Source organism: Lampris incognitus, chromosome 14 (genome assembly GCF_029633865.1).
Source record: "Lampris incognitus isolate fLamInc1 chromosome 14, fLamInc1.hap2, whole genome shotgun sequence".
NCBI lineage: Eukaryota > Metazoa > Chordata > Actinopteri > Lampriformes > Lampridae > Lampris > Lampris incognitus.
In genome coordinates, this window is record NC_079224.1 from 1106967 (window position 1) to 1129634 (window position 22668).

Here is a 22668-nt window from a genome sequence, read left to right on the forward strand (position 1 = left end):
ATCTCTTAAATCTTATATCGCTTATATCTTACATCACATATCTTATATCGCTTATATTTTATATCTTGTATCTCTTATACAGCTCTTATATCTTATATCTCTTATCTCATATCGCTTATATCTTATATCTTGTATCTCTTATATTCTATTATTCTGTCCCTGATGCGTGTTTCATCTACGCAAAACCGACAGAAGGCTAACGAACAGGATTCAGAGAAAAGTCGAACATGGGAGTGACGTTAAAATGTTTTACTGAGTCCTCGTTTCTCTTCTTTTACTTTTTTTAATTTTCTTTTTTTTAAACTGTAATAAATGCAAAGTTGCAATGCTTTGGTTACAAACTCTTCTCAAAGTACAGCACAAATGAATCCTCATTGCTTACAAATAGCCTAAATGCACATGCTACAGCAAGAAGCTACATTTAGCTTAGCTTACCATTTTTAACCTTAGCAAATGAAATTATCACAAATAGCATTGTTAATCCAAACTTTTGAATTCCAAATTATTAATGTGCACATTTGCACAAAACACGGGTAAGGTTACAAACTTACAAGCAAAGGCTCTCCAGGGCACAGACGTTAAGAAAAATGGAGTGGAACTTTCTGTCAGACGCATGGAGAAATTCTTACAAACTGCCGTCGTTTCCTGGTTGACCTCTAACCTACGAGTCACATGATCTGAACTGACCACTGAGAAAACACTTTACGTTTATCACCGTTTTTTACAACAAACTACCACAAGGGGTGCTAAAGAACAGGTCTGAGGAACATCTTGATTGGTCTTGCGACCCTGAGCTCAACCTTTCTGACTCTTTAATCGCTGCAAGCAAATGCCTTGGTCACAAGAGCCATGGGCCATTCATTGTGCTTGGTTTGAGCCTCTTTAAGAAGGACCACATCGCCTTCATTCAGGTTTTGTCGCTCCTCTTGCCATTTGCTTCGGCTCTGAAGTGTTGCCAGGTATTCACGCCTCCATCTGCTCCAGAAGGTGTTGGCAAGCTGCTGCACCTGCCTCCATTGTTGTCTGTGGAGGTCAGCCTCACTTAATAATTCCCGTAGCAGGAACTTTCCCTGGATGTGATGGGTGCGACAAACCCGAGTGGGTTGAAGAGATTATTGATGGTAGCGAATACCCCTCTACTGTAAAAGGCTTCTCGGTGTCAGCTACACGGAAGGTAAACAGGCCCGTAGCCAGAAACATATTTTTTTGGGGGGGGTCGGGCAACACTGCCGAAAGCTACCGGTAAATAAAATTCCCACACTGTATACTATAGCCTAATACCCAACCGTACGGTAAATGTCAACGTATTAATGGCCCATAGATAATCATCAATGCATTGATAAATAAAAGTGGGTCTTACCTTATAAAAGCAGGTCCAATCGTCTTTTTTGTCTGCAAAAGATGTCCAGTACCTCTTCCGGCGTCACCACAATGTCTCTGCTCCGAGAGCAATGTCAGTCCATTAAGCCGTCTTTCCGTCATTGTACTGCGCATTTTGTCCTTGATCCTTCCCAGACGGGAAAAACTTCTCTCGACATGGGCACTGGTGACAGGAAGCGTGGTCAAAACGCGGAGAAGCTTGAAGGTGCTTGGAAACAACTCACTGTTACAGGCATTTAATGCCTCAATGGCATTTTGTGGAACATAAGTTGCATCTTTCCATTTATCCCGCCAGGTGTCAATTTCTGACTTTACAACTTCCAGATGCGGTGACACTTCATCAGGATACAGGTTGGAGAGCGCTTGAGCTGAGCTGTCGTTCAGCATGCTGACCTTAGATGGCAGTAAGGAGCAGAGGTTGGAGATGACATTTCTGTGTTTGCTGAAGCGTTCCTTCATCTGTGATGAATAAAAGTCAAGCATGACTATGAAAAGCTTTTGCCGGTAGTGATTTTCACAGGCCTTCAATGGATCCTCATTGCAGTCCATGCCTCTTCGTGGTCGAAATTCAACCCCATACTTGGCTGCTTGGGAAGAGGTCTTTTGGAAAATCTGCCTGAACTCCATCTCAGAGTTAGCCCTCATCTCATCTACCTGCTTAATAACAGCATCAGCAGCTGAAACGCAACTCACCAAGTCACAATTTTCCTTCTGAAGGAAGGTGGACAGGTGGTAGGTTTTTGCAAGCATCTTCTCACTCACATTCATGGACAGCATTAATTCTGCATTGTCAATTGAATTAAAGAGCTGAGTGGCTTTGACAGATGTGTCTCCTGTGAAGGTTTCACTGATTTTCTGCAGGCTGGATCGCACAGGGTCTAAAAGCTCGTTGAATGTAAATATTGCGTCGTGGCGTTCGACCCATCTCGTTTCACACAACTTCGTCAGTCGCGTTTTCTTGCAGTCGGGTAAAAGACGCTCCGTCTCGTGCCGCAGACTGCATGCAGACCGCAAAGCCGAATCATGGAAAAAAGTGCAGATTTCCGAGACAATTCCAAAGCAATTTTGCACCATTTGTACAGTACAGCACTTGTTTAGGACCAAATTCAAACTGTGGCTGGCACAGTGCACATAAACTGCTTGCTTGTGCTTCTCTTTGATTTTAGCTTGGGCACCATTTAAACGGCCACTCATGGCAGATGCGCCGTCGTATCCCTGGCCACGTAAAAACTGTAAATCAACGCCTGCGTTTGTCAACTGACTTTCCATTGAATTGGCGATTGCCTCCCCGGTTACCTTCTCGATATCAACAAAGGACAAAAAATCCTCTCTGATGCTATATTGGCTGTCATGCTGGTTCACGTATCTGACACAGACAGAAAGCTGCTCCTGCCCTGAAACATCTTTCATTTCATCTGCCAACACAGTGAAACACTGCGCGGAGTTTACTTTCTGCACCAGTTTGTTTGTTATCACATCTCCAATTATGCTGATTATTTCATTTTGTACATCAGGACTGCAGTAGCTAGCGTTTGCTGCACATTTACTCAAGTGTTGTAACAGTACTGTGTCGCCAGATGTAGCCCTAAACCTGAGTAAAGCCCTGAAATTTCCGTCATTGTGAGTTGGCTCATTCAATGTCACTGGTCCTGAATCAATATCACCTCTCAGGGCGAGTTCTTGGCGACCGCAAAAAAAAATCAACGTTGCAATGATGCTTTTGAGTTTTTCTCTGTTTTCTTGGACTCGCTTTTTTCTCTCAGAATCTAGCCTCAGTGAAATTGCATCCATTTTATTGTTGAGAACCATTTGGAAATTGTCCGCTTTCAAACATGCATCCTTGTGATATGCCTTTTGTGCATGGTCTTTGAACGTCTCTAAAGCATGTTTCCAGTCTGAGAAGTGGACATTAATTAGCTTGCCAGCTTTTCTGTGCCCTCCCTTGCCCACATGCTCGACTGCAAACGCAACACAGTGCTTACAAAAACAACCGTCGGACCTTGTTGAGTATACTAGCCAGCTAAACTGGTCAATCCAAAGACGTTGGAAACGTAGTTTACCTCCTAGTTTTGTAGGGAATGTTTGTCCGATATTGGCCGTCCAGTCCAGTGAGTATAGTTCTCTTCTCTGTTCGTCTGAATATTTTCCCACCAATATAATCCACAAAGTCGTGTGAAAACGTTTCCGAGGTAGAGGACGGCGGGTCTGCTAACTCTGGCTCCGTTTCCGAGGAGGGCAGTGGGTCTGCTAACACTTGCTCCGGAAAATCGGTAACGTTAGTGACCAGATCATCTGTGATGTTCTTTTTTTTCTTTTTTGAGTCGGGACACGTTGAAACAAAAAAAATCACTGATTTTACGAATATTAACTTTACTGCTCTTGCCTGATTTACAGGTAGCGTTCGGCGGCTCCATTGCTTTTGAAAAGCAAACTATAGATCGACCATTTAGCTAGCATAACCAGTGGCAGGTTGCTTAGCTGACTCGTCAGACCCCTGAGCCAATCAAAAGCGTGTGATTTTATTTGTTTTACGAAACAGACCAATAAGATACATCATGTTTGGAAACAAATTAACTGACAGGTTTAACGCCTGTCAGTCACGATAGATGCAGTGTATGAGTAGGCTAGAGGGGCGGTGACAAATAATCAAAACGATGACTAAATAATTATTGGTGCCATTTCAGACGGGCCGTGGGGTTTCGGGGGGGGGGGGTTCAGACACGAAAACCACCTACCTGGCTACGTGCCTGAAGGTAAATATGTCACTTCTTCAGATCCCAGAAAAGTCAAAGGCTGCGTTGGATAGGAATAGGGTCAACTTCCACATCAAGGTCCTTGAGTCCTTTCGCATGATCTTCGGTGGAGAATGTTTCCATTATTTCCTTGCTGTTACAGGCAAACTTGTGAAGTCTGAGATTTGAGGTGACGAGCATCTCCTGTGTCCGTGCTAACAGAAGTTGTTGGCATTGACAGAAGTCCGTCATCAACATAAAACCCTCTCTCAACAAAGCGCTTGGCATCTGAACCATACTCCTCTTCATCATGGGCAGCTGTGCGTCGGGTCCCGTCGGGTCCCGAACACGTGCACCCTCATGCGGTATTTGATGATCTCTTTGCTGGTGTCATTGTCCTTGAACGAAAGAAAACGAGGGACATCTCTGCTGTCCTCTCTTACAAGGAAATTGTGGAACTTCTGCTCAATGTCTGCAGTCACAGCTACTATTTCTCGTCTGAAACCCAGTAGAACTCCAAGTAGACCAGAAAGAAGATCCTCATTGAGTGAGATGCCTTGCTTTTGTGCACTGGAGTCGAACACAACTCTGATTTGATCTTGTTTCTGTGGGTGGTAGATAGGTAAGCACCAACACTCCTGGCCTTCTTGCAGGGGAGAGGCTACCTCAGCATGTTCGTGATCAAAGATGTTCTGCATGAAGGTGATGAAGTGAGTCTTCATCTCAGGCTTCTTTCTCCAGTGTGCGTAGAAGAGAAGTAGGGCATATTAATGCCTGGTCTCTATTGTTGGGAAGCCACTGGCATGGTGTTCTGAATGGTAGCTGCACCACCTAACTGTTGCTGTCATCCATGAACATCTCTCTATCCATGTTATCCAAAGGAATTGAATCAAGTGCAACTGGACTTGGTTATATATCCGTGAAGACGTTTCGCCTCTCATCCAAGAGGCTTCATCAGTTCGTGCCTTTCTGATTAGACCAAGCTAGTCTGGTCTAGGGGCTTCTTATGAAGTGGGCATTTCTTGTCAACATCATCCAAATCGCTCCTGCTTGTCTGACTCACAGTATCTGTCAAGACCTCTGATTTGTGGGTGTAGACTGAGCTTTTCCCTTGCCTCTGTGCTGGCTGCTCCAGTTTAACAAACTTTGATTTCCTGAGAAAAGAGCAAAGCTTGGATCATTGCGTGCCCGTGCCTCTCTGCAGATGAAGTCACCGAAGAACGAGAATAGAGGAAAGGCAACATGATGTATAGCTTTGTACTGGGAACGTTGAGCCATCCACTTCTGTTGAAGACTACAAGGTAACTTGTCTACAATGGGTGCTACACCACGGGAGGTGTCAAGATAGGTAGGTCCAGGTAAGTAGCCTTCATATTTATTAGACTCCACCTCCTGTAGGAGATTTCCAAGCTCCCTAAGTTTTACAGTGTCTTTATTACTGACCTTTGGAAAGTTGTCAATCTTGTCGAAGAGAGACTTTTCAATAACCTCCGGGGAGCCATAACAGTCTTCCAGGTGCTCTCAAGTCTTTCTTAGGCCCATAATAAGATTACCTGCATGCACGGCTCAAATTCTCCTCACATGATGCGCGGACTGTTCTCCCAGCCATTTTGGTGGAAGGTCTAGTTACTCACTAGCTGATAGGTGCTACCCTTCTATGGCAATTGTGAAAGATGACTTCCACACCCAATAGTTTTCGGGATGATCATCAAACTTTGTGAGTCCTGAGTTAACAAGCTCATGGCGTACAAAGTACCTAGCGACATCACTTACGTTCCATGTCTTTGTTGAGTGATGGCTGTGGTATAGTCCTAATAGGTGAGGTAGTGAATGGCGGTGCTGGAGAGTTGTGATGAATCACTGGTGTTGGCCTCTGAGGCTGCTGTGTTGCATCATCATTATCAAGCTTTTTGCAAGTAGCTCTAACATTTTGAGCTGTACAATGATGCTACCTCAATCGTGTTTCAGGTCTGAACACGTGGATGATGGGCTCTAGAGGTGGTTGATATGGGTCAACCCTTAAAGGAGTTGTTGAACCTAGCTGGGACTGACACAGTATGTAGTCGCGAGTGTGTTCAGAGACCTCTCTTACATCTGAATTATTTTCTCCACGCTCACCTTCTACTGCTGCCTACAGCACTTTTGTCTCGGCAATGGCTGCAGCTACCTCACTTTCATGCTTCAGGGTTGCTAGAGTCGCTTCCATATGAGCCTCTGTTACTTTTAATTGAGCCTTTTCAATCAAAACTCCAGATTCCTTCTTGTGGCATTCAGCCCTGGCTTGGGCGGCCTCCAGCTTCGCACGAGCCTTGGCAGCGGCTATACTAGCTGATGAGCTCCTTCATCCATTTGTTGAAATGGAGGCGAAGGATCTCGTCTCCAATGCTTGGCTTTGCTCTATTGCATCTTCAACGTCAAGTGTTTCCTCTGCCATCATGTAATGCTGATGCCGTCCAGGCGTATGAATCGTGATAATGAGTGAGGGATGCTTAAAGTGAAGCTTTCTTTCCTTGAATTGTTGTACCCAATGTGAGGTTGCTTTTTTTACTATTCTGTCCCTGATGCATGTTTCATCAACGCAAAAACTGACAGATAGCAAACAAACAGGATTCAGAGAAAAGTCGAATACGGGAGTGAAGTTAAGGTGTTTTACTGAGTCCTCATTTCTTTTCTTTTCTTCCTTTTTGTTGTTGTAAAACTGAAATAAATGCAAAGTTACAATGCTTTGGTTCCAAACTGTTCTCAAAGTACAGCACAAATTAATTCCCATTACTTACAAATAGCCTAAATGCACATGCTACGACAGGAAGCTACATTTAGCTTAGTTTACCATTTTTAACCTTAGCAAATGAAATTATCACAAAAAGCATTGTTAATCCAAAATTATTAATCTTTTAGCGAGTTTGGAGGGGCAACCACAGGAACCGCTGCGGCCGGAACGCGAACCCGTTTCGCCCACACCGCGGGCGGCATCGCTGACCGCTCGACTAGTGGACTGGTTAACGTAATGACTTGAGGTGTGGGAGCCACGGGTTCGCGTCCCGGATGCGGCTTCCCGAGCTGCACCCCTGAATTCGCTACATTAGTGTAACGTGCACCGATAAGTAGACACGTTGGCCCTTAGCCAACGGTTCGGACCCTTTAGTGGACTGGTTAACGTTGTCGCTTGCGGAGTGGGAAACACGGGTTCGCGTCCCGGCTGTGGCGACAGTTTCCCAGACTGCCCCCCGAATTTGCTACATTAGTGTCAGAAGTGGAATGGTGAGACCGTGAGGTGATCGAAAGCGCGTGCGCCCAGAGGCGTGAGGGAGCTGATATGCTGAAGCGCTTCCCGAAGGAGGTGGGTAGTGTAACGTGCATGGATAAGGAGACACGTTGGCCCTTAGCTAACGGGTCGGATCCTTTAGTCAACTGGTTAATCTCCAAGAGTAGCTGGCTGCAGACAAAATGGCGGACCTCCGCAAGAGGCACCTCCGCAGTTGACAGGACCGTCACGTGACCTCCGCAGTTGCCAGGAGCATGCGCAAGAGGCATCTCCGCAGTTGACCGGAGCATGCGCAAGATACACTTGAAAGGAGCATGCGCAGGAGGCACAACAATAGCGATACGTTAGCTAGATAACGTTAGCCAACAATGTTAGCAATTGCGTTACGTTAGCTACATGTCTAACAACACTAGCGAATGCCAGCTAACGTTTGCTATGGATGGTTAGAATGTGGGCTATTTTCCTAACGACTCGACCCTCATTAATCAGTTATTATCGGATACAGAAAGTCACTGCCTGAGTGTGTAACAATTATGGCAAGATTTACAGAAGCCCACCGAGGGCAAAATAACCTAGACTCAATGGCAAACAGATGCCCCTTTGAGCAAACACTGTGAGCACAATACACAGGCTCTGATAACATGGTGCCTTATCCAACCACAGTTTAAACACACCCATAAAACCTTCCATTATCTACTACTGGGACAAATGAGACTGAAGGGGCTATCTACCGAAACTTACAAACACACACAAACTCACTTTGTAGTATAGGGCCCAGGTGAAATAGTAGTTAAGTCAACATAGGCTTTTAGTATTCAATGTCTAAACGTAAAATATCTTCAAAACCTATCAAGCCGATCCCTAATGTGATGTGTACTCAATTGAGAAATTTGGCATTTCCTCTCATACAGTCAAATCTTACAATTACCAGTGCAGTTGTGCACACAGTCTAAGATACATATGACAAGGAGACTATTTGTCTTAGCCATAATAACAGTGGGATATCCCACTCTATTGAGGGTTAATATGCATGTACAAACAGAATAAATTGGGTTAAATATAACAACAATCTTTATTAATGTGACATTGTGCGCAACATTTGACATCTTCACATGGTAAACATCTGTGACCAGGGGCTTGGTGGAGGTCCCCGGGGTGGAGGGCCCCCAAGGCAGACGCACATTTCTTTCTTTTTTTTTTAAAGTAATTTATTTTATCATTTTTCAGTGTTATCATCGGGTTCAGCATTTTAAAGAATGTGGTTGGGGTTTTACATAATAATAATAATAATAATAATAAACAAAAACATCAAAACAAAAACAAAATAAATAAAATAAAGTACAAATAAAATAAAATAGAAATAAAAATAGTAATGCTCGGCCTCGATCTACTGCCTCTTCTGCATCTTGATAATATCATTAAATTCTTGCACTTCACTAAAGAATACCTTGGGAAAAGAAAAGAGACAGAGAAAAGGAGAGATAAGAAATACAATCGATCGGACATGAGAACTCATGGTGTATCATGAATATTAACACAGCTAGGGGATGTTAGGCACAAAGTGGTAGACTGATTTCAGACATTTGTACCTTTCATCATACAATGGTCCCGCGTTAAATCTTCTCTTTGCCTCAGCAAGAGAGAGGTTGTCCACTGCCACAAGAGCGTGGACAATGGCCTGGTAGAAATAGGTAACCTCCAGTTAAAAGGGGTCCCATATTTACAACACACTACAAATTAGTGGAGGGGCGACCGTAACCCATTCACTAAATCGTGGAATGCCCTTTTAACAGTTATAATACAGGCTTTGATGACTGGATAAACAGACAATTATTGAAATCAATGTAACTAAGATTAGATGGTTGAGTTAAACCTTACCTCAGGCATCAGCACATCCAACACGAAGCTGACTCTCTGGAACTCTGTCGTTGGGACATAAGGTGCACATTTTGTGGCTCCTTTGAGGACCAAGTTGATGTGCTTAAAAACTTCATCAATTTGGTCGTCTTCTTCCAGGTAGGTGAAGACCCTGTCTGGTTTCGCAGACCTGAAATTCACCAGCCACTTGGAGCTGCCTTCACCTGTGATTATTTCGTATAGAAACAAAGACCATGTCAAATAAATGCACTGCAGGAGATCAGGCTTTGATCATATTTTTTTGCTATTAGAAATGTTTTTATGTATAAGCATTATTATTATTAGTATCATACCAGTAGCCGTTTGTCCGACCCCTTCAGCTTCGTGATGAAGTCCACCAATCTTTCATGGGCAGACCTGCGAGCTTCTCTTGCACGTTTTGCCATCTTTGCTGTAGTGGGTGTAGTGGTCATCAAGTAATGTAAAGGAACCTCTAGGGATGTGTGGCAAAGGACAACTTGTGAATTCTAAACCAACCCAGAGTAATTCATCAAATATCGTAAAAACACAACACGCAATGACAATGTATGGTCATTTTTTGTTGTGGCTGTCCTGTAAAGTTTGTCAAATGTCACTTACCCCCCTCTGGTTCTAAGCCCTCGTTATGTTCCTGTAATGTAAGAGAGCAACAAGACAGATGATGACTGAAAAATATATTTATTTAACAACTAGGAGAACCCCGCTACAATGTAGCGGTTTGGTTATCCACCCGTCTAAATCTCCCTCCTCTTCATCCTGCCAGCTAACCGCCTTCCCCCTGCCCCTAAACCCCCCCCACTCCAACTCCCTCCCCCAAATGCTCAGAATCATCTGAAATGCCGAGAAAAGTGGTTTTTAGCCATTTTTAGAAAATGCGTATTTTGCATAATTATGCATAATTATTATAATTATTTAAATTTTCTGCTATGTTTCTGTTCCTCTCTGGAACAATACCTACCACCTCCAAAAAAAATTAGGATCATAAGTGCATTTTTGCAAAAATGCATATTTTGCATAATGCCAAAACATGTCCTAGAAATTTTTTTTTATATAGGTGAAAAAAATCAAAGATGCTCAGAATCATCTGAAATGCCGAGAAAAGTGGTTTTTAGCCATTTTTAGAAAAATGCATATTTTGCATATGTATGCATAATTATGCATAATTTTAATTTTCTGGGATTTTTCCCTTACTCTCCGAGACAATACCTACCACCTCCAAAAAGAATTAGGATCATAAATGCTTTAGTTTTCGGTCCTGCTATCTACACTAACTAACACACACACACACACACACACACACACACACACAAATTACGAAAATAAATGAGTAGATGCACTTTTCAACATTAGTTAATAAAGTGTTTGAAGCACCTGAATGTATTAGTTATTAATGGTTCTGATTATACCGGTAGTTAAATTGAATTTCAATCTGACCTGGACGACTTCCGAAAACGTCCGTTTCCGGAGTCTTGGGAGCCTGAAGACAAGAGGCAGGTCACCTCTCAGTAGAGCTTTGGACTGCTCTGTCCAGTGGGCAAAAACCTTGCCATGCCTTTAAAAGATGAAAAGATGAAATCTGAAAAACCAATTAGACCCTATTCTAGTTCGATGTCTGCAATGGGACCTTTTCATACTCCGTGTTGAGTACTTTGCTGCTTTTCCTCGTCTCCCTCCCAATCCATGGTGCCCAATTGTCATATGCCGGTTGGACAACAAATGGATTCTGGCTTTGTCTGTGATGTGCGGGATTTCCTCCAGTTTGGGATTGCCTGAACAGAGCTTGCATGTCGTTTCAGTTGGAATCAACTTTTGGGATCTCCGACTGGTTGTTTGGTACCTGATCGCATTCGAGTAGTGTGGGGAGAGGGAAACTGACCTTCTCGTCTGCTGACTCCACAATGTAGCCCCAGGCGTTTCTGCCAGCTGTCTCCTTGAGTCCTGCACATGTCTTGAGTGTGTACAGTGATGGACTACTCGTTACCTTGAAGATACTGAAGAACTCCGGTGTTGCCAAGGAACGGTTACTCTGCTCGTCCAGAATGGCATACATCCTTCTGGACCCCCCCCCCCCCCGGCGTCCTTCAGGATAAACGTGGACTAGGCAGATCTTCGAACATGCCCTAAGACGTATTCCTTCTCCACATACTTCAGTGCAGTTGGAGGGGACTTCCTGGTTGTCCGCTTTTGTCCCTCCCGTCCGTTCTCTGAAGCGTGAGTAGACAACTTGGACTTCCAGGGAGCCAGACACGCGTGGAGAACTGAGGTGTGATGGTCGCTGCCACATTCGTTGCAGTCCACGTCTATGTCGCAGTCTCTAGCAAGATGGGTTGTGAAGGAGCAGCACTGGAAGCATATGTGATGGTCTTTGAGGAACTGTTTTTGCTCTTCTAGAGTCTTCTCCCTGAAGCCTCTACATTTCCGCAGTGGGTGGGACTTGTCGTGGATGGGGCAGTGCTTTCCAGGGCCAAAATCTTTCTTTTGATTTTCAGTTTTCTCTGTACAAGACACTTGCGTCTTGTGTACTGATATAGTTGTCTTCCCATGTCTGTCTGACCTCTCATTCCTTTCAGGTGCTGTGTGGTATGGTGGGAGGTTGAAGCTGGGATCTGTTTTTACTCTGGTTTCCCTGCGGATAAAGTCAGCAAACACAGTGAATGGAGGGAAGGCCACATTGTTTTGTTGCTTGTACGTGGATCCAAATGATGCCCATTTATCCTGAAGATTGTATGGAAGTTTGTTTGATGATGGGAGCCACTCCTCTAGAGGTGTCCAAGTAAGACATGCCGGTTAAGTAGCCATCCCTCTTTGCAGCTTCCACTTCTAGGAGCAGGTCACCCAGGTCGTGGAGCTTGTACGGGTCTTTCTGCATCACCTCCGGAAAGTTTTCAAGTTTATTGAAGAGAGCCCTTTCGATTGCCTCGAGTGAGCCGTAGTATTCTTCCAGTCTCTGCCAAGCCATTATCAATCAGACCTGAGGGTGCCTAATGTTGACTGCTTTGAGCCACCATGCCTGTTCCGAAGACTCCTTGCCAAGCCATTTGATGAGAAGATCAAGTTCTTCTCCCGCTGACAGGCACAGGCCTGTGATGGCTCCGTTGAAGCTGGACTTCCACACCCAGTAATTATCTGTCTTATCATCGAAATTGGTCAACCCTGAAATCACCAACTGGCTCCGTGCAAGAAACCTGACGAGGTCATTAGTGGTGGAGGTGTCAGGGGTACCTTGGCTGACGGCTCTGTTTTGGTTATTATTACGATCACTGAGGGGTCGTTGTTGATCCCTCTTGTCCACTCCTCCATTGTTCTACCAGAGCGGCTCCATTTTCATGGGAAGGGGTCTGTAGAGTGGGATGGATGTAGAAGGCTGCTGGATGTGGCTTGTGACTTGGAGCTCAGGATAAGGTGAGGCATGTGAGCTGAATGGGTTGGACTGCAGGCTGGCTTGGTCCAGTACATAGTGTTCTATACTGAAGTCGTGTCTGGGGTGAGAGATGATTAGAGGCGCTACTGCTACGTGACTGATGGTCTTGGTCCACCAAACCTGACTCCAGTATGTCTGCTTCAATCCGTGCAGCATCCGTTTCCTTTTCTACTTGAAGAGCCTCTAGGGTGGCTTCTATGCTGATCTTTTCTACTGCTAGGTCAGCTTCCAGATGGGCCTTCTGTAGTTTAAGTTCCTTCTTCCTCTGAGCATAGGCCATCTTGGAGATACCTCCCTCAGCTTTGGCTCGTACTTTGACGATGGTGAGTGATGATTTGGAACTACGAGAACGTAATGAGGGGAGGTCCTCTTCTGTGGCACATCCTTCTAGAACTTTAGCATGTGCACCTCCTTCTGCCATGGTGAGAGAAGATTTGTGGGCTCACTGACGTGAGAACATCAAGGGAGGGTGTCGTGGAGGCTTGCTCAAAGCCTGTGTGACGGTCCTTCAGTCCCTTATCCAGCTGCTCCCTTCTTACGGCTTGATATTTTTTTTCACTGTACTGGTCTCGGAGGATCTGAGCAATAACCCAACTATCCAGTCAGCTAAACTCTTTGGCAATCAATCATTTCAGGAGGCGGAGTGAAGCTCATGATGTTTACTTTCCAAAAGGTGAAAAAACATTTCGTGTATCAAAATGTAAGAATCAATGATGGCGGGTAACCTTTTGCGGCACACACGATGCACTGGTAAGACGGTATAACACTTCCTGCTTACAATTTGCCGGTCGCGAATGAAGTACTTCAAAATAAAAGTCTGTCGACAGAATAAAGGTCTCAACTTAAACAATGACTAACAAAGTCCAGAACAGAATCATTGTGCATTGCTAGTGCAGCTAGCATATCAGTGCGTTGTTGTAGTGGGCTGTTTGCTGCGAGTAAGCTCACGCGAACTGCTTGTAGCGTCTGTGCGCGAATGGAAAACAACGGGGGGAAAGAGCAGAGCACAAGTAAGGATTCTAAGCGCACATTCGAAGGTTAATGTTATGCTCGCGCACCAGAACCTGACCCGTGTGGCGAAACCCAAGACAGACAGACACGAGATGACTTCTAAGTCTACAAAGGGGGGTTTTATTGTGGGAGGGAAATGTAGGGGGGAAAAAGGCGTTCTGTTAGTGGGATGTGTGAATAAACTATGTGTGGTGTCCCGTGGTTTGCGTGTATAACTATGTGTGAGTGTTTTTAGCCAATGTGTGGTGCGGTATGTAAATGACCAGGAGGTGTTGAAGAAATGTGCGTGCACCTGGCGAGAAAGTCCAGTCCGTGATCCAAGAGGGGTTGTCCGAGAAAATCCAGGTCCGAGAAGTCGAGTCCGAAAGGAGGGGTCCAGGTAGAGGGACAAGGGGGGAGATCGCAGGAGAGGTCCGGGGAGAAACGTGAAGGTCGCTGGGGACGAGGGAGCCGTGGAAATCGCGGAGGGAGAGTCTTGGGAGGAAACAGAGACACGAAGATAAGACACTGGGGAATAAACAGAAAGCAAGGAACGCTGGAGGGCTTATCAGAACTTCACCGCAGGGTTCAGTACGTCGAAGCACTGAGAGACGTTCTGGGAGGCTTCTTGTAGAAGGCTGCCTGATTGCCACAGGTGTGCCTGATGGATGATGGCAAACACCTGGTGCAGTGCAGCGCTCGTCTCAGAGCGCGAGCAGAGCGCTCGGATGTTTCCGGCACGTCCGAGCTGGGGGAGTGGCTTGAACGTGCCGGGGAGGCAGCTCGGGGCGGTGTAACCACAACAGGACCCCCCCCTCCTACGGGAGACACCGGGCGACCATCCGATGGCGTTGGGGTGGGCCCGATAGTACTCCTCCAGGAGTGCGGGGTCGGCCAGGTAGGACCGCGGAACCCAGCTGCGGTCCTCGGGCCCATAGCCAACCCAGTCCACCAGGTATTGGTACCCACGCCCCCGGCGGCGTACGGCGAGCAGCTGGTCGACATCCCAGACCATCTCACCACCGTCGAGGACCGTGGGGGGTGGAGGAGCTTGGACAGGGGGAGACAGGGGGCTGGTGGCTACCGGTTTGAGGCGCGAGACATGGAAGACGGGATGGATCTTGAGTGAGGTAGGGAGATGGAGACGCACCGCCGAAGGGTTGACGATGCGGTCGATGGTGTAGGGACCGACGTAGCGGGGAGCCAGCTTCCGGTTGAGGGTAGGGAGGGGCAGGTCCCGGGCCAGGAGCCATACCCTCTGGCCAGGTCGATAAGCTGGGGCCGGCACTCTCCGCCGGTTGGCGCTGCGCCGGGCCCGCTCTGTAGCTTGCAACATAGCGGCCCGGGCGGTCTTCCAAACGCGCCGGCATCGGCGGAGATGGGCCCTCGTGGACGGGACCGCTACCTCCAACTCCTGATGGGGGAACAGAGGGGGTTGATAGCCCAGGGAACACTCGAAGGGGGACAAACCGGTAGCCGAACACTCCATGGAGTTAAGCGAGTACTCCACCCAGGGCAGGTACTTGCTCCAGGAGGCGGGGTTGCTGGTGGTAACGCAACGCAAAGCCGCCTCCAGGGCTTGATTGGCCCGCTCTGCCTGCCCATTGGTCTGGGGGTGATACCCGGAGGAGAGGCTGACCGTGGCCCCAATCCCCTTACAGAAGGCCTGCCATACCTTCGAAGTGAACTGGGGACCACGGTCAGAGACAATGTCCAGGGGAATCCCATGAGGTCGGACGACGTGGGAGACGAGAAGGTCCGCCGTCTCGGCTGCAGAGGGGAGTTTGGTGAGGGCAACAAAATGGACGGCCTTGGAAAACCGGTCGACAATGGTCAGGATGTTGTCATTGCCTTGGGACACGGGAAGGCCAGTTACAAAATCCAAGGCAATGTGGGACCAAGGTCGGCCGGGGACAAGGAGGCGCAGGAGACCTGCTGGAGGGCGATGGAGAGCCTTGCTGCGGGCGCAGGCTGCCACGAACTCTCTGGTGTCTGCCTCCATGGTGGGCCACCAGAAACCCCTGCGGATGAAGGCCGCCGTTCGGTAGACACCGGGGTGGCAGGCAAGATGGCTGGAGTGGCCCCACTCCAGCACCTTGGGCCGGACAGAGGGAGGCACAAATAGCCGGTTCCGGGGTCCATTGCCTGGGTCGGGATGGGCGCGCTGGGCCCTTCTCACCACTGATTCGATGGCCCAGGTGACGGCGCCCACCACCCGGGCCGGGGGAAGGATGGTGTCTGGGGCGTCAGGGGACCCCTCGGGAAACAGACGGGAGAGGGCGTCTGCCCTGACGTTCTTGGTGCCCGGGCGGTAGGTCAGGGTGAAGTCGAACCGGCTGAAGAAGAGAGCCCAGCGCGCCTGCCTGGGGTTGAGCCTCTTAGCCGTCCGTACGTAGGTCAGGTTTTTGTGATCGGACCATACGATGAACGGCTGCCCTGCTCCCTCCAGCCAGTGTCTCCACTCCTCTAGGGCGGCGTGGACGGCCAGCAACTCCCTGTTGCCGATGTCATAATTCTTCTCCGCAGGACTGAAACGCCGGGAGAAGAAGGCGCACGGGTGGATCTTCTGGTCCTCCTCCGACCGCTGGGAGAGGACGGCTCCGATGCCCGTGTCCGATGCGTCCACCTCCACGATGAACTGTCTGCACGGGTCCGGGTGGGCGAGCACCGGAGCCGTTGTGAACAGCCTCTTCAGGGCCAAGAAGGCGGCTTCCGCCTCCGAGGTCCAGGAGAAGGGGCGGAGGTTGGAGGTGAGTGCAGTGAGAGGGGCGGCCACACGGCTGAACCCCCTGATGAAGCGCCGGTAGAAGTTTGCAAACCCCAGGAAGCGCTGGAGTTGCGTCCTGTTGGTGGGCCGTGCCCACTCCTCCACCGCTCGGGTCTTCCTGGGGTCAGTGCGGACGAGCCCCTTCTCCACGATGTGGCCAAGGAACTCCACGGAGGCGGAGTGGAACACGCACTTCTCGGCTTTCACGAAGAGCCTGTTCTCCAGCAGCCGTTGGAGGACCAGGCGGACATGCTGGTGGTGTTCCTCCTCAGTCCTGGAGAACACGAGTATGTCATCCAGGTACACCACCGCGAACGTGTTCAGCATGTCCCGGAGCACGTCGTTGACCAATGCCTGGAAGACGGCCGGGGCGTTGGTGAGGCCGAAGGGCATAACGAGGTACTCGAAATGCCCTAGGTGGGTGTTGAAGGCCGTCTTCCATTCATCCCCTTCCCGGATGCGCACCAGGTGGTACGCGCTGCGCAGGTCCAGCTTCGTGAACACCGTGGCGTGAGTGAGTGGCTCGAACGTGGAACTCATAAGGGGGAGTGGGTATTTATTTTTCACCGTGATATTATTTAACATTCGATAATCTATGCAAGGCCTCAGACTGCCCTCCTTCTTTGCCACAAAAAAGAAGCCCGCCGCCACCGGGGAAGACGAGGGCCTTATGATTCCTGAGGCCAGGGACTCTGATATAATTGCGCATAGCCTCCTTCTCTGGGACGGAGAGGTTATACAACCGACCGGTGGGAAGGGCGGCCCCGGGAAAGAGCACTTTCTTTACTAAATACAGGGGCTAAATCGTGATAAATGGAAGGAACACCAGTGAGATCCGTGGGAGGAGGCACGGGTCTGAGGCCGCTGGACGGGGAGTGGGCGGAGCGAAGGCAGTTGGCATGACACGCAACGCTCCAACCCAAAATCCGCCCAGTAGACCAAGAGATGTAGGGATCGTGCCGTTCCAACCACGGTCTTCCTAACACCAGGGGCGCGCAAAACCAAGAAACGGATAGCTTCCACGTGATTACCCGAAAGAGTGAGGGAAGCAGTGCTGTGTGTGATTTTACCTAGTGAACGTCCATCTAGGGCTTGGGCTGTGAGGGGTGTGTCTAGGGGGACGAGTGGAATGCCCGCCTGCCGGGCCAGCGAGGTGTCCATCAAACACTCGTCCGCCCCCCCGAATCCAGGAGTGCACCAACAGACAGTGAGCGGTTACCCCAGGTGAGAGTGACCAGAAAGAGGTGGTTGTGCTCCTTCTTGGGCTGGGGCTGAGGAAGGGTCGTCAGACTCACTAGGACACCCCTCACTAGTGAGCCGGGTCTTTTTGGGCGAGTCGGGCAGGCCTTGATATAGTGGCCCGACCTCCCGCAGTAGAGGCAGAGGTGGCCATGCATCCTCTGCTCCCTAACTTCCAGCGGGAGCCTTGACCGACCCAACTGCATGGGCTCCTCCTCCGGCCTGGATCCAGAAGCCACCCAGGGTTGCGAGGTGGAGTGTGAGGGTGGAGAGAGCCCACGGGACGCTGACCCAGGGAAGGCACCGGTAGGACGGACGGGGGTTGGTCTATGGGAGGGGCCAGCGCGCGGGGCGCGTTCCTGCCGCCGCTCCCGCAGCCGTTCGTCCATCTGGAGGGCGAGGGTGACGAGCTCGTTGAAGGAGGCAGGGCGGTCCCGAACGATAAGATCTTTGATGGGCTCGCTCAGCCCCCTCCTTTACGCGCTCTTAGTGCAGTGTCATCCCACCCACTGTCTGCCGCGAGTATCCTTACCTCCAGGGAATACTCTGCCACCGACCTGGCTCCCTGTTGGATGGAATGGAGGCGGCCGGCAGCGTCCTGCCCGTCAGCTGGGTGGTCGAACACCAGATTGAACTCGCGGCGGAAGGCACCATAGTCCGAGGCGAGCTGCTCGGTATGGCCTACCGCCGCTATGGCCCAGCTGAGGGCTTTGCCGGTGAGGAGGGACATGACAAGGGCTACCTTGGTCTCTCCTGTCCTATACCTAGCTGGCTGGTGTTTGAACAGGAGCTCACACTGACCAAGGAAACCCCTGCACAGCTCGAACTCCCCACCGAAGGCCTTGGGGCAGGGGAGGTTAGGCTCGCACCGGGGGTCCAGTGGGGGTTGACTCGGAGGGGGAACGTCGGGACCAGGAACGGGGAAACCGGAGGCCGAGCTGGGGGCAGAGACCGAGGCCAGGGCAGGGTGGTCGCTCATCCTGGAGACGCTGTGGAGAGTGCATCGATCTGCTCGGTGAGGGCATCTAACGTGCTCGTCGCGGCCTGGGAGCCGGACTGAAGATCGCTGATCTCTCCGGTGACACGGGTGAAGGCAGTAGTAAGCTCTGAGCAGAGAGAGGCAAGTTGGCAACTGTGACTTCTTACTACTGCCTCTAGGGGGACGGGGCTCAGGGGCGTCACAGGGACCGTCCGCTCCTTGGGTTTGCCTGGGTGCATAATGGCTTCGACGTTCTGTTATGCTCGCGCACCAGAACCTGACCCGTGGCGAAACCCAAGACAGACAAACACGAGATGACTTTTAAGTCTACAAAGGGGGGTTTTATTGTGGGAGGGAAATGTATGGTGAAAAAAGGCGTTCCGTTAGTGGGATGTGTGAATAAACTATGTGTGGTGTCCCGTGGTTTGCGTGTATAACTATGTGTGAGTGTTTTTAGCCAATGTGTGGTGCGGTATGTAAATGACCAGGAGGTGTTGAAGAAATGTGCGTGCACCTGGCGAGAAAGTCCAGTCCGTGATCCAAGAGGGGTTGTCCGAGAAAATCCAGGTCCGAGATCCGGGAAGTCGAGTCCGAAAGGAGGGGTCCAGGTAGAGGGACAAGGGGGGAGATCGCAGGAGAGGTCCGGGGAGAAACGTGAAGGTCGCTGGGGACGAGGGAGACGCGGGGAGCCGTGGAAATCGCGGAGGGAGAGTCTTGGGAGGAAACAGAGACACGAAGATAGACACTGGGGAATAAACAGAAAGCAAGGAACGCTGGAGGGCTTATCAGAACTTCACCGCAGGGTTCAGTACGTCGAAGCACTGAGAGACGTTCTGGGAGGCTTTTTGTAGAAGGCTGCCTGATTGCCACAGGTGTGCCTGATGGATGATGGCAAACACCTGGTGCAGTGCAGCGCTCGTCTCAGAGCGCGAGCCGAGCGCTCGGATGTTTCCGGCACGTCCGAGCTGGGGGAGTGGCTTGAACGTGCCGGGGAGGCAGCTCGGGGCGGTGTAACCACAACAGTTAATTTAGCAAATAATTAATAATTAATAAAAAAATGTCACAATCGAAGAATATTCAAATATAGAATGTAAATTTAACAGCCCTACTGCTCATGCCCCCCCCCCCCCCGTGAAAACCGTAGGCCCGGCCGTCAGATTTGTTCTGGCGCCGACACTGTGCTTGTGAAAATTGGAGGAAAGTAGAGACGGACAATTTCTCTCATTGACTACATGAACGCGTGTGTCTTTTATTCCTTCTACCCACCAATAGTCCGAGCAACATGGCGCTGCTCCAATCAATCATCGCCGTAGCTCTCCCTGTCAACCGGGAAACACTTTTTCTTAAGCGACCAGAACCTATTATGGTGAATTATGTCCATATAGTCCACTACATACGTCGTCCAAGAATTCACCATAATAGAGAGAGTCAACGTGGAGGGGGACGGATGGCCCGGCCGCAGTGACTTCGCCGAACAGGTGCGGAGGGCCGGGAGCCCATAAGAGAGGCTTTAGGGACCCTGCGGCGGTGTGGGGGTAGGGTGGGGGGTGGAGGAACCTTCGGGGCCTTGTTGGGGGGTGGGGGCAGGGTAGGAGGGCGCCCCCGTCGTGGAGGCTGGGCAAGTCCGACAGGTCGGTCCAAGTCCAACTGAGCTGGTTTGAGGCGATCCACTGAAATACGCTCTGGCTTGTTGCCGACTTCCACCACAAAGTGCTTGTTCCCGGTCTTCAGGACGCGGAACGGCCCGTCGTAGGGAGACTGCAGGGGTCCACGGTGGGCGTCGTGGCAGATGAAAACGTATTCCGCCGACCGCAGACTTCCGGGGATGTGAGACTGTGGACCGATGCGAAAGCGCTGACGTTATCCAGGAGCGTGGTCGACGCGACCGTCATACTGGACTCATTGCTTTTTCAAACCTGCTAAACATGTGATTCATGAGCGCTAAGGTTTTGGCTGTTGTAAACAAGAGAAAGGTGAAACAATAGACTTTGTGACACGGCTCAGAGAGAAAGCTTCCACATGCAAATATGGAGCCCTAAGAGATGACTTAATCAGGGACAGAATAGTCATCGGCATTAAGGGTACACGCAGTCTAGTCCGCGGTGGTGTAGCGGTCTAAGCATCGGCTTTGTGTCGATGCAGTTGCCCACTGGGGACCGGGGTTCGCGCCCCGGTGTCCGCGCCCCGGTGTCGTCAGATCCGACTATGGTCGGACTCGATGAAGCAGCAATAATTGGCAGCGCTGTCTTCGGGAGGGGGGCGGAGTCGGCTTGTGTTCGTCACATGAATGCGTATCTGTGTGTGTCGGAAAAAGCAGTGGTTCGGCCTGGACTTGCCTTGTCACGGAAGTGGCGAGGCGTCTCCTTCGAGACTGCCGGCCGGAGAGATGCAGTTGGCGAACGCATGCAGTACGAGGGTGGGTGTTTGAACTAAAATGGGGATCGATTGGCCACTAAATTGGGAGAAAAAGGGAAAAATCAGAAATAAATTTAAAGGAGGGTACACGCAGACGGTTGTTAAGGGAAAAGGACTTGACTCTAGCCAGTGCTATTGAAGCGTGCAGAGCAGCAGAGCTGAGTGATTTGCAGTTGAGATCCATAGAGCAGGAGAGCTCACTCGTGGACAATGTCAATGTTGTAGGGAAACATTCAAAAGATCAGGCAGTACTACAAAGAAAATGAGTGGGCACCCCAGCTCACAAGGTGGGGGCCTCTCTGCATGCAAATACTGTGGCACAGCACATGAGTGGGGAAGAGAACACTGTCCAGCATATGGCAAGACCTGCAATGCTTGTGGCACAGCCAATCACTTTGCGAGAGTTTGTAATAAAAATAAGAAAAAAGATGGTAAACTCCACGCAGTTGAGGGACTGAACATGGATAAAGACAACACAGTCATGGACACAAATGATGTGTATGCAACAGAAAGCATTGGTGCAGTGGGAATAAAAGGCAAGAAATTGTTTGCCAATCTTTGCCTGAATGGCAAACTACAGAGATGCCAACTGGACTCAGGAGCTACGTGCAATGTAATGAGTCTCAGGGACAAGAAGAGGCTAGCTCCCAGAGAGAAACTAAAGCATAGTAGCACCACACTGAAAATGTACTCAGAACAAGATCTGCCATCATTGGGGGTCCTTACCACTGAGTGTGTTGTACGGGGCAGCAAATACAAGCTGGATTTTGAGGTCGTAAATACGGGACAGTTGCCGCTGCTGTCAGGGTCCACGTCAGAGGAGATGGGGCTCATACACTTCCACCATCGCAGAAGAGCTCTGAGTAGAAGGGCTCAACGCAGTGGACGACAGCCCCACCATGCCTCTCACCAGAAGTACAGTCATCAGAGCATATCAGGATGTCTTCACTGGTTCTGTGGAGGCACTCCCTGGAGAGGTTAATTTCGACTGGGATCCAGCGGTTCAGCCGGTGTAGATTGCACCACACAATGTTTTGGTGGCTATGAAGGAAGCTGTGAAGGCTCAGCTCAATCGATACGAAAGAGTGGGTCATATCACATCAGTCTGTGAGCCCACGTATAGGATCAGCAACATGGTCATAGTCAAAAGACCAGAAAAGCTGCGTATATGTTTACAGCCGCACCATCTCAACCAGGCACTCAGGCGCTCGCATTACCTCATGCCCACACTGGAGGATGTGCTCTATAAACTGACTAAAGCCAAGGTCTTCGCACTGGTCGATTCAAGAGATGCTTTTCTTCAGTGTAAACTGGATGAGGCTCGCAGCCTCATGACCACCTTTTGGACCCTTGGGGCCGGAACAGATGTGTAGCTACACAGGTCCAATTTACTTTAATAAAAGGCCACGATTCATACTGATGTCCAGTGTTTATTACTCTCCCATTCGCCTCCTCAGACACCGTGATAACTAAAGTCAAGAACAACAACAGAACGACAATTACTTCATGGCTGCACATGGCTAGGTTCCATCATTGTACAATGTAACATAACAACGATATAGACAATCAATTACACACAAGATC